An 11,248-nucleotide genomic window follows, 5' to 3' on the forward strand; every position below is an offset into this window, starting at 1 on the left:
TCTTTTTACCTTTGCGATTCCTCAATTCTACCCACAGAGATTCTATGACGTCTGATCCTATATTGCACCTTGCTATTGATTTAGCTTCATTCCTTACTAACAATGCTACCCTGCCCCCTTTTCCCCTCTGCCTGTCCATTTGACAGGACATATCCTTGGAGATTTAAATCCCAGCCCTCATCCCCTTGCAGCCACGTCTATGTGATCCCCACAACATCATACCGGCCAATTTAAATGTGTGCAATGAGCTCATTTACAAACCCAAATCTCCCAGGATTATGAACAAATACCTGCACTCTACCCAATCAAAAACTTTCTCTGCATCCATTGACACAATCACCTCCGACACTCGCAGCCCGCCTCTCCCTGTGGAATCCAGGAATCTCCTGTGGTTGTCCCCCTCTCGAACAGGTATACCCTTTTGGATACTGTCGGGGGGGATAGCCTATCAGGGGGAAACAGCAGCAGCCAGAGCAGTGGCACCACGGCTGGCTCTGATGTTCAGAAGGGAGGGTCAAAGCGCAGAAGAGCAATAGTCACAGGGGACTCTATAGGCAGGGGCACAGATAGACACTTCTGTGGACATGAAAGAGACTCCAGGATGGTATGTTGCCTCCCTGGTGCCAGGGTCCAGGATGTCTCCAAATGGGTAGTGGGCATCCTGAAGGGGGAGGGCAAACAGGCAGAGATTGTTGTACATATTGGTACTAACAACATAGGCAGGAAGGGGCATGAGGTCCTGCAGCAGGAGTTCAAGGAGCTAGGCAGAAAGTTAAAAGACAGGACTTCTAGGGTTGTAATCTCGGGATTACTCCCTGTGCCACGTGCCAGTGAGGCTAGAAATAGGAAGATAGGGCAGCTAAAGACATGGCTAAACAGCTGGTGTAGAAGGGAGGGTTTCCGTTTTCTGGACCACCGGGAGCTCTTCCGGGGCAGGTGTGACCTGCATAAGAAGAACGGGTTGCATCTAAACTGGAGAGGCATTAATATCCTGGCCGTGAGGTTTGCTAGTGTCACACGGGATGGTTTAAACTAGTATGGCAGGGGGGTGGGCAATGGAGCAAGAGGTCAGAAGGTGAAAACATTGAGGGAGAACTAGGGAATAGGGCCAGTATGGCTCTGAGGCAGAGCAGACAGGGAGATGTTGCTGAAAATAGCGGGTCTGGTGGCCTGAAGTGCATAAGTTTTAATGCAAGAATTATTACGGGTAAGGCAGATGAATCTAGAGCTTGGATTAGTACTTGGAACAACGATGTTGTTGCCATTACAGAGACCTGGTTGAGGGAAGGACAGGATTGGCATCTGAATGTTCCAGGATTTAGATGTTTCAGGCGGGATAGAGGGGGATGAAAAGGAGTAGCGGAGTTGCGCTACTGGTTAGGGAGAATATCACGGCTGTACTATGGGAGGACACCTCAGAGGGCAGTGAGGCTATATGGGTAGAGATCAGGAATACGAAGGGTGCAGTCACAATGTTGGGGGTTTACTACAGGCCTCCCAACAGTCAGCGGGAGACAGAGGAGCAGATAGGTGGACAGATTTTGGAAAAGAGTAAAAGCAACAGGGTTGTTGTGATGGAAGACTTAAACTTCCCCAATATTGACTGGGACTCAATTAGTGCTAGGGGCTTAGACGGAGCAGAGTTTGTAAGGAGCATCCAGGAGGGCTTCTTCAAACAATATGTAGACAGTCCAACTCAGGAAGGGGCTGTACTGGACCTGGTATTGAGGAATGAGCCCGGCCAGGTGGCAGAAGTTTCAGTAGGGGAGCATTTCGGGAACAGTGACCACAATTCAGTAAGTTTTAAAGTGCTGGTGGACAAGGATAAGAGTGTTCCTAGGGTGAATGTGCTAAATTGGGGGAAGGCTAATTATAACAATATTAGGCGTGAAGTGAAGAACCTAGATTGGGGGCGGATGTATGAGGGTAAATCAACATCTGACATGTGGGAGGCTTTCAAGTTGTCAGTTGAAAGGAATTTAGGACCGGCATGTTCCTGTGATGAAGAAGGATAAATACGGCAAATTTCGGGAACCTTAGATAACGAGATACATTGTTGGCCTCATCAAAAAGAAAAAGGAGGCATTTGTCAGGGTGAGAAGGCTGGGAACAGACGAAGCCTGTGTGGAATATAAGGAAAGCAGGAAGGACCTTAAGAAAGGAGTCAGGAGGGCTAGAAGGGGTCATGAAAAGTCATTGGTAAATAGGGTTAAGGAAAATACCAAGGCTTTTTACACGGACATAAAAAGCAAGAGGGTAGCCAGGGGAAGGGTTGGCCCACTGAAGGATGGGCAAGGGAATCTATGTGTGGAGCCAGAGGAAATGGGTGAGATACTAAATGAATACTTTGCATCAGTATTCACCAAAGAGAAGGAATTGGTGGATGTTGAGTCTGGAGAAGGGTGTGTAGATAGCCTGGGTCACATTGAGATCCAAAAAGGCGAAGTGTTGGGCGTCTTGAAAAATATTAAGGTAGATAAGTCCCCAGGGCCTGATGGGATCTACCCCAGAATACTGAAGGGGGCTAGAGAGGGAATTGCTGTGGCCTTGCCAAAACTCTTTGGATCCTCACTATCTTCAGGTGATGTCCCGGAGGACTGGAGACTAGCTAATGACGTTCCTTTGTTTAAGAAGGGTAGCAAGGATAATCCAGGGAACTACAGGCCGGTGAGCCTTACTTTATTGGTAGGGAAATTACTGGAGAGAATTTTTCGAGACAGGATCTACTCCCATTTGGAAGTAAATAGACGTATTAGTGCGAGGCAGCATGGTTTTGTGAAGGGGAGGTCGTGTCTCACTAATTTAAAAGAGTTTTTCGAAGAGGTCACAAAGATGATTGATGCAGGTAGGCCAGTGGATGTTGTCTATATGGACTTCAGTAAGGCCTTTGACAAGGTCTCTCATGGTAGACTGGTTCAAAAGGTGAAGTCACGCGGGATCAGGGGTGAACTGGCAAGATGGATACAGAACTGGCTATGTCATAGAAGGCAGAGAGTAGCAATGGAAGGGTGATTTTCTAATTGGAGGGCTGTGACTAGTGGTGTTCCGCAGGGATTAGTTCTGGGACCTTTGCTGCTCATAGTATATATAAATGATTTGGAGAAAAATGTAACCGGTCTCATTAGTAAGTTTGCAGACGACACAAAGGTTGGTGGAATTGCGGATAGCGATGAGGACTGTCAGAGGATACAGCAGGCTTTAGATCGTTTGGAGACTTGGGCGGAGAGATGACAGATGGAGTTTAATCTGGACAAATGTGAGGTAATGCATTTTGGAAGGTCTTATGCAGGTGGGGAATATACAGTGAATGGTAGAACCCTCAAGAGTACTGAAAGTCAGAGAGATCTAGATGTACAGATCCACAGGTCACTCACTGAAAGGGGCAACACAGGTGGAGAAGGTAGTCAAGAAGGCATACGGCATGCTTACCATCATTGGCCGGGGCATTGAGTATAAAAATTGGCAAGTCATGTTGCAGCTGTATAGAACATTAGTTAGGCCACACTTGGAGTATAGTGTTCAATTCTGGTCACCACACTACCAGAAGGATGTGGATGCTTTAGAGAGGGTGCAGAAGCGATTTACTAGGATGTTGCCTGGTATGGAGGGCATTAGCTATGAGGAGCATTGAATAAACTCGGTTTGTTCTCACTGGAATAACGGAGGTTGAAGGGCGACCTGATAGAGGTCTACAAATTTATGAGCGGCATAGACAGAGTGGATAGTAAGGGGCTTTTCCCCAGGGTAGAAGGGTCAATTACTAGGGGGCAGAGGTTTAAGGTGCAAGGGGCAAGGTTTAGAGTAGGTGTACGAGGCAAGTTTTTTACACAGAGAGTAGTGGCTGCCTGGAACCCGCTGCCGGAGGTGGTGGTGGAAGCAGGGACGATAGTGACATTTAAGGGGCATCTTGACAAATACATGAATAGGATGGGAATAGAGGGATATTGACCCAGGAAGTGTAGAAGATTTTAGTTTAGACGGGCAGCATGGTCGGCGCAGGCTTGGAGGGCTGAAGGGCCTGTTCCTGTGCTGTACCTTTCTTTGTTCTTTGTTCTTGTATCCAGTATTCCGGGAGGAATTCTGATGATAATATCCCCACTCTACATCCACTATCCCAGGAGGAATTCTGATTATAATATCCTCTTCCTGTACCCAGTATCCCAGGAGGAATTCTGATGATAATATCCTCTCCCTGTGCTCATTGTCCCGGGAAGAGTTCTGATTATAATTTCTCTCTCTCTATCCATTGTCTCGCGAAGTCCACCGACAATAATTCGTTGCTCCTGTACACACTCCCATGCCAATCGCTCACATCTGCTTCTCCCACTTGAATCCTTTCTGCTTATGTTCTTAAATTTGCTTGAATTAATGTCCCAGCTATAGGGATCGCCTGAGATTGTACTGTTACTTGCTTCAATAAATAATAAGCATTTGCACTTACTTTCTGATATCTGTTATTGAATGACTTATAATATCAGTTGATGGAAGTTGACCCAAGAGCTTTCAGCAGCCATTCTGCTTTCCACACAAGCATCGCCGCTACTTGCCAACGATTGTTTGATAAAGAATTTAGTGTTGCAAATAAAGTCTAACATCAGGTAACTTAAAGGGGTGGCAAGAGAGTAGATGGTTCCCGGTGTGCTGCTCAGTTAAGGGATGGGATGAGTAGCACCAAGACAATCACCAGAAACCCACCAGCATCTCCTGCCTATCTACCATTAGCCTCCACACAATTAGTAGGTACCCACGTTGTCCATCCACCGGCAGGTCCCACATATCCAGTAGCAACCAAGAGGTTGTGGAAGACTACCTGCCATTCTTGCCAAACAGAAATAGTTGTTTGGGTGGTAATAAACGGAGGCAAGAAGAAAACTAACATTAAAACACAAAGAGGTATTCTCCAGAACATTCTCCACCTTGTCAAAATGATTGATATTCCTTCAAAACTCGACATGACCCCAATAAGCAATTTGTTCGTCTGAATGTTCATTCTGAACAATTTCAGCCGATATATCGCTAATGCTCCACTGTGGTGTCAGATCTTCTCCAGACATTCGGAATCCATGTGTGAATGGTCGACAACAATTTGCATTTATGTGGTATCTTTAACACAGTAAAACTTCCCAAGGTACTTTACAGGTGTTTTAAACGGAATTTGACCCTGAGTCACATACAGAGATAATAGGACAGGTGTTGAAAAGTTTGGTCACAGGTTTTAAGAAGCGTCATGAAACAAGAGAGAGAGGCACAGTGCGGAGAGACATATGGAAGGAAAAAGGAAAATTAGTGCGGGTGTTGGAATTTGAAACAAAAACAGAAAATACTGGGCAATTTCAGCAGGTCTGACAGCATCTGTGAGAAAGAAAAGGGAGCTAACGTTCCGAGTCTGGGTGACTCTAATCAAAGCCATATGGAGGGGCAGCACGGTAGTACAGTGGTTAGCGCTGGCTAACCACTGTACTACATAGCTCCAGGGTCCCAGGTTCGAATCCCGGCTTGGGTCACTGTCTGTGCAGAATCTACACGTTCTCCCCGTATCTGCGTGGGTTTCCTCCGGGTGCTCCTGTTTCCTCCCAGTCCAAAGATGTGCAGGTTAGGTGGATTGGCCATGCTAAATTGCCCTTAGTGTCCAAAAATGGTTAGGTGGGGTTACTGGGTTACGGGAATAGGGTGGAGGTATGGGCTTAGGTAGGGTGCTCTTTCCAAGGGCCAGTGCAGACTTGATGGGCCGAATGGCCTCCTTCTGCACTGTAAATTCTATAAAATTCAATGATGGATTGCAAATGATGAAATAGTTAAAATTAGGAGCACACAATGGAGCAGGAAGGAGAAGCACAGAGGTATCAAAGGATTGTTGTGCTGAAGGAGATTACGGAGGTAGGAAGAGAAAAGGTCATGGAACAAATTTTGATATTAATGTGCGGGTAGATCAGGAGTCAATGTAGGTGAGCGAGCACAGGGGTGCTTGAGGCTGTGCAAATAAGGAAGCAGCCAACATTAGTTTGGATGAGTTCAAGTTCTTAGACAATGGAATATAGGAGGTCAGCCAGGAGAGCATTGGAATAATCATGATTAGAAGTAACAAAGGCATGGATGATTTCAGGAGCAGGTGAACTGAAGCAGGATGGAGACAGGCAATGTTAGGAAAGTAGATGGTTTGGGTGATGGAGTGGATATGTGATTGGAAACTTATCTCAGGGTCAAATAGGAAGCCAAGGCTGCTAACAGTCTGGTTAAACTTCAGAGAGTGACCAGGGCGAGGGATGGAGCCGATGCCTGTGGAACTGAGCTTATGATGGGGATCAAAGATACTGGCTGGGTTCTTCCCAATATTAAATTGGATGAAATTGCTGTCTATTTTGGACTGGATGTTGAAGAAGCAGTGGTGGTAAATTGCAGATAGTGAAGAGGTTGAGGGAGGCGCTGAAGATGTAATACCAGATCTTGCAAGCGTACATGAGAGATGGAATCTTGTTGATCACCAGATCCCACAACAAATTCTTCAAAAGCTCAGGAAAAGCCCTTCCTCGCACATCAAGGCAAAGGTCTCGGAAATTGCCGTTACAATTCATTTTCACTCCCGGAAGTGATTCTTCCCTTTTTCATGTTGGTTGCTACCAGATTATATATTACAACCTTAATCATTCCACATGTTGGTTCTTAGACAGTTTGACACTGTGAAGATAACTGAAAACCCAACCACTTTATCCTTAAGTGTTCATAGAATCCCTACAGTGCATAAGGAGGCCATTCGGCTCATTGAGTGTACACCGGCTCTCTGAAAGAGCATTCCACCGAGGCCCACTCCACCACCCTATTCCTGTAACACCACCTAACCTGTACAACCCAGCATACTAAGGGGCAATTTGTAGCATGACCAACGTAACCTACACATCTTTGGACCTACAGTTACCCGCAGTGGGATTGTAAGGTGTTTGCTGATTAATGATTAAAGATGGGATTTTATTTGCAGTTATTAACAGACCTCTGGATGTCCAAACCTCAGAAGAGATAACAAATTATTTAAAACAATTCCAAACAGAGTGACGGCAGAGGTGGAAAACTGGAGCATCTATGTAACAAAATAAGACTTGTTAAATAACACAGTACTGGTTGCATTAAGGGAATTAAGTTACCTAGGGATCTGTCAAAATTTGTTCTGTGTAACACCCCTGACTCTTAACTCCTGCTCAACATATAGGTGCTATTATGCAGTAATTTCAAAGGAGGCGGCATGGATAACACCATGTACAGACAGGACAAAAATGCATAATTTCATCAACAAATGAGGAATGAGACTGAACAAATTTTATTAAGAACCATTACTAAGTCCAATTATTATCTGAATTTCTAGCCATAATATTTCATATTGGTATAGACATAAAACTACAGAGTTACCCACTAGCAGGGCAACTTTATTCCTCAATATCTGCCACTATGTACTGCTGAAAAAAAGAGACACGCTGTCAAAGCTTTTCAGCTTGCACTCATCAGGACAGATAAAAAGTGCCAAATTTCAAAGGGAGCAACAATTTCTACCGCGGAGGAAAAATATGCTGATTGGTTGAGGTGTTCCGAAGGCATGTGTAGCAGGGAAACATTGCCCCCATGCGTTTGTTTATTTCAAAAAAGGCTCAATGCTGGGAATGTTCCTTTTGCCTGCTGAGGGCAGGTCTCTGTACATGAATACAGCTTGTAGCTTGTCGGAGTGGTAGGCGGCCTGTCGGCCGGCAGGAACGGCCTTTGGCGCCACACCAGCCGGGGCCGAAGGGACTTCGCCGGCCGGTGGAAGTCCGCGCATGCACCGGAGCGTCAGCAGCTGCTGACGTCATCCCCGTACATGCGCAAGGGAGGGGGTCACTTCCGCATCTGCCATCGCGGGCCAGGCCACCGTAGGGGAACCCGCCAGGGCCAGATCGCCCCGCACCCCCCACCCCAGGACCCCGGAGCCCACCCTCGCCGCCTGGTCCCGTCGGTAAGGTACGTGGTTTGATTCACGCCGGCAGGACCGGCATGACAGCGGCGGGACTTCGGCCCATTGCGGGCCGGAGAATCGCCGGGGGGGGGGGGGGGGGGGGGGGCGCCGACAGGTGCGGCGTGATTCCCACTCCCACCGAATCTCTGGTGCCGGAGACTTCGGGAGGCGGGATTTACACCGGCCCCCGGCGATTCTCCGACCCGGCAGAGGGTCGGAGAAACCCGCCCCTTGTGTTCATCCTGCAGCTCTAAACCTGTGAGTACCCGCTGCAAATTGCTCAGGAAAAACAGCTCAAAAAGGGGGCTTCATTATTTAACAATCAGTTTATCACAATGGTTATCACAGTTGCGGGACAGTGGCGCAGTGGTCAGCACTTCTGCCCCACGGTTTGATCCCAGCCCTAGTCACTGTCCACGTGGAGTTTGCATATTCTCCCCGTGTCTACGTGGGCCTCAGCCCCACCGTGGGCAGCATTGTAGCACAGCGGTTAGCACAGTTGCTTCACAGCTCCCAGGTTTGATTCCCGGCTGGGTCACTGTCTGTGCAGTGTCTGCGCATTCTCCCCATGTTTGTGTGGATTTCCTCCGGGTGCTCCGGTTTCCTCCCACAGTCCAACGATGTGCAGGTTAAGTGGATTGGCAATGATAAATTGCCCTTAGTGTCCAAAAAGGTTAGGTGGGGTTGCTGGGTTACGAGGGTGGGGTTGAGTCGTGGGCTTGGGTGGGGTGCTCTGACCAAGGGCTGGTGCAGACCCGATGGGCCGAATGGCCTCCTTCTGCACTGTAAATTCTGTGATTAGCTACAAAACCCAAAGATGTGCAGCGTTGGTGGACTGGCCACGCTAAATTGCTCCTTAATTGAAAACAAAAATGAATTGGGTACTCTAAATTTATTTTAAAAAAGCACAGTTGCTCTGAGTCAGAAAATTGTAGTTTCAAGCATCACTAAAGATTTGAGCACATAATCTAGGTTGGCACTTCAGTGCGATGCTGAAAGAGTTATATTGTCAGATATTCCACTTTGGGTGAGAATAAAAGTGTAAGCCTTGTCTGTTTGCTCAAGTAAATGATAAGTTCCCACTGGAGTATACAAAGAAACGGTAAGAGTTTTTGCATTGTCCTAATCAACATTCCTTACTCAACTAATGTCACCAAAAACGATTCCATTTGTTACAGGCCTCCAGGTCAAGGGCCCATTCTGCTGAGGCACTCTCCACAAACATATTTTAAGGCATCAGATCAGGGGCCATTTGCCGCACCAGGATTACCCAATGCCACAAGAACAATGCATCACTACAATTGCCCTCATCAAAGCGTCTGAATTGGGAAATATTTGCGTAATGGAGGATTTTAATTCCCCAGCCATTCAGTAGTCCAATGGCTGAACTATCTAGCATTGAGAACTGGTCATCCGAAAGGATTGTAAGCATCATAAATATTTGTTCCCTGATGCTCGATCAATGACTCCAGAAGCGAGACTGGATGACAATTAAAGGCTTTACTGGACTCAATGTTCCCCCCAGCAGCGCAGGTACAGAATGCAGCTGCTAGGGAGACACAGGCTCTTATACTCCGCCTTACTGGGCAGAACCAGCAGGCAGGCTTCACCAATGATATTGCTGTCTCAGGTACCTCCCACACCAATGGTCTTACAGCCTCAACCTGGGTACCGTAATACCCCTAATACCGACTACCACAATCACCCCCTGTTTAAAAAAAGAGTCCGGCGGGGCTGGTAGTCTCGCATTATACAGTGGTATAGGTTGGGGTTATGGTTGTACCCGGTATACATTAATACAGTGTTTTGTCTTGTTACATGTCGCAACTATTTACAGTATTTATTACATTCAAAATGAAGTAATTAGTCGATCGGGGGCCCTGGTCGTCCTCTGCAATCATCGCAGTTTCAGCGGTGATGCAGGTGCCGGCTCGGGCATCCCTCGCTCCGGGAGCATGGCTTAGGCTTCTTCGGCAGCTTCATCACCCCTGGATGGGACCGGTGGGGGGACCGATCCACCTGGGAAGGGGGCGGCTGTGGGGTACGCCGGTGGGAGGGGGGGTGGGGGTGGTGGTAGGGGTGTGGGTGGGAATCCAGCGGGTGCCAGGTCCCGTAGGGAGACCATATCCTGTCGGCCGTCGGGATACGCCACGTAGGCGTATTGAGGGTTAGCGTGAAGGAGATGGACTCTCTCGACCAATGGGTCCAACTTGTGCGCCCGCACATGTTTGCAGAGCAGAATAGGTCCAGGAGCTGCCAGCCAGGTTGGGAGCGAGGTCCCTGAGGAGGACTTCCTAGGGAAGACAAGAAGACGTTCGTGAGGTGCTTGGTTGGTCGTGGTAAACAGCAGTGATCGGATGGAGTGGAGTGCATCAGGAAGGACCTCCTGTCAGGGGGAGACAGGGAGATTCCTGGACCATAGGGCCAGTAGGACGGTGTTCCAGACCGTTCCGTTCTCCCTCTCTACCTGTCCGTTTCCCCGGGGGTTGTAACTGGTTGTCCTGCTTGAGGCAATGCCCTTGCTGAGCAGGAATTGACGCAGTTCGTCGCTCATAAAGGAGGATCCCCTATCGCTGTGTATGTAGGCGGGAAAACCGAACAGTGCAAAGATACTGCAGAAGGCTTTTATGACGGTGGCTGTGGTCATGCCGGGGCAGGGGATGACGAATGGGAACCGGGAGTACTCGTCAATCACGTTCAGGAAGTACGTGTTGCGGTTGGTGGAGGGGAGGGGCCCTTTGAAGTCCATACTGAGGCGTTCAAAGTGATGGGAAGGCTTTATCAGGTACGCTCTCTCTGGCCTGTAGAAGTGCGGCTTGCACTCCGCGCAGATTTGGCAGTTCCTGGTGGCGGTCCTGACCTCCTCGATGGAGTAGGGCAGGTTGCGGGCAGTAAGAGGTCCTCGTGGAGGACCCGGAGTCGGTCCACTTGTGCGTTGGCACATGTGCCGCGGGATAGGGCATCAGGAGGCTCGTTCAGCTTCCCGGAACGATACAAGATCTCATAGTTGTAGGTGGAGAGCTTGATCCTCCATCGTAAGATTTTATTGTTCTTTACCTTGCCCCGCTGTGCATTATCGAACATGAAAGCAACTGACCGTTGGTCAGTGAGGAGAGGGAATCTCCTGCCAGCCAGGTAATGCCTCCAGTGCCGCACAGCTTCTACTATGGCCTGGGCCTCCTTTATAACTGAGGAATGGCGGATTTCTGAAGTGTGGAAGGTGCGTGAGAAGGCGGCCACGGGTCTGCCTGCTTGGTTGAGAGTGGCCGCCAG

The sequence above is a fragment of the Scyliorhinus canicula genome, chromosome 1 (genome assembly GCF_902713615.1).
Source record: "Scyliorhinus canicula chromosome 1, sScyCan1.1, whole genome shotgun sequence".
Lineage (NCBI taxonomy): Eukaryota > Metazoa > Chordata > Chondrichthyes > Carcharhiniformes > Scyliorhinidae > Scyliorhinus > Scyliorhinus canicula.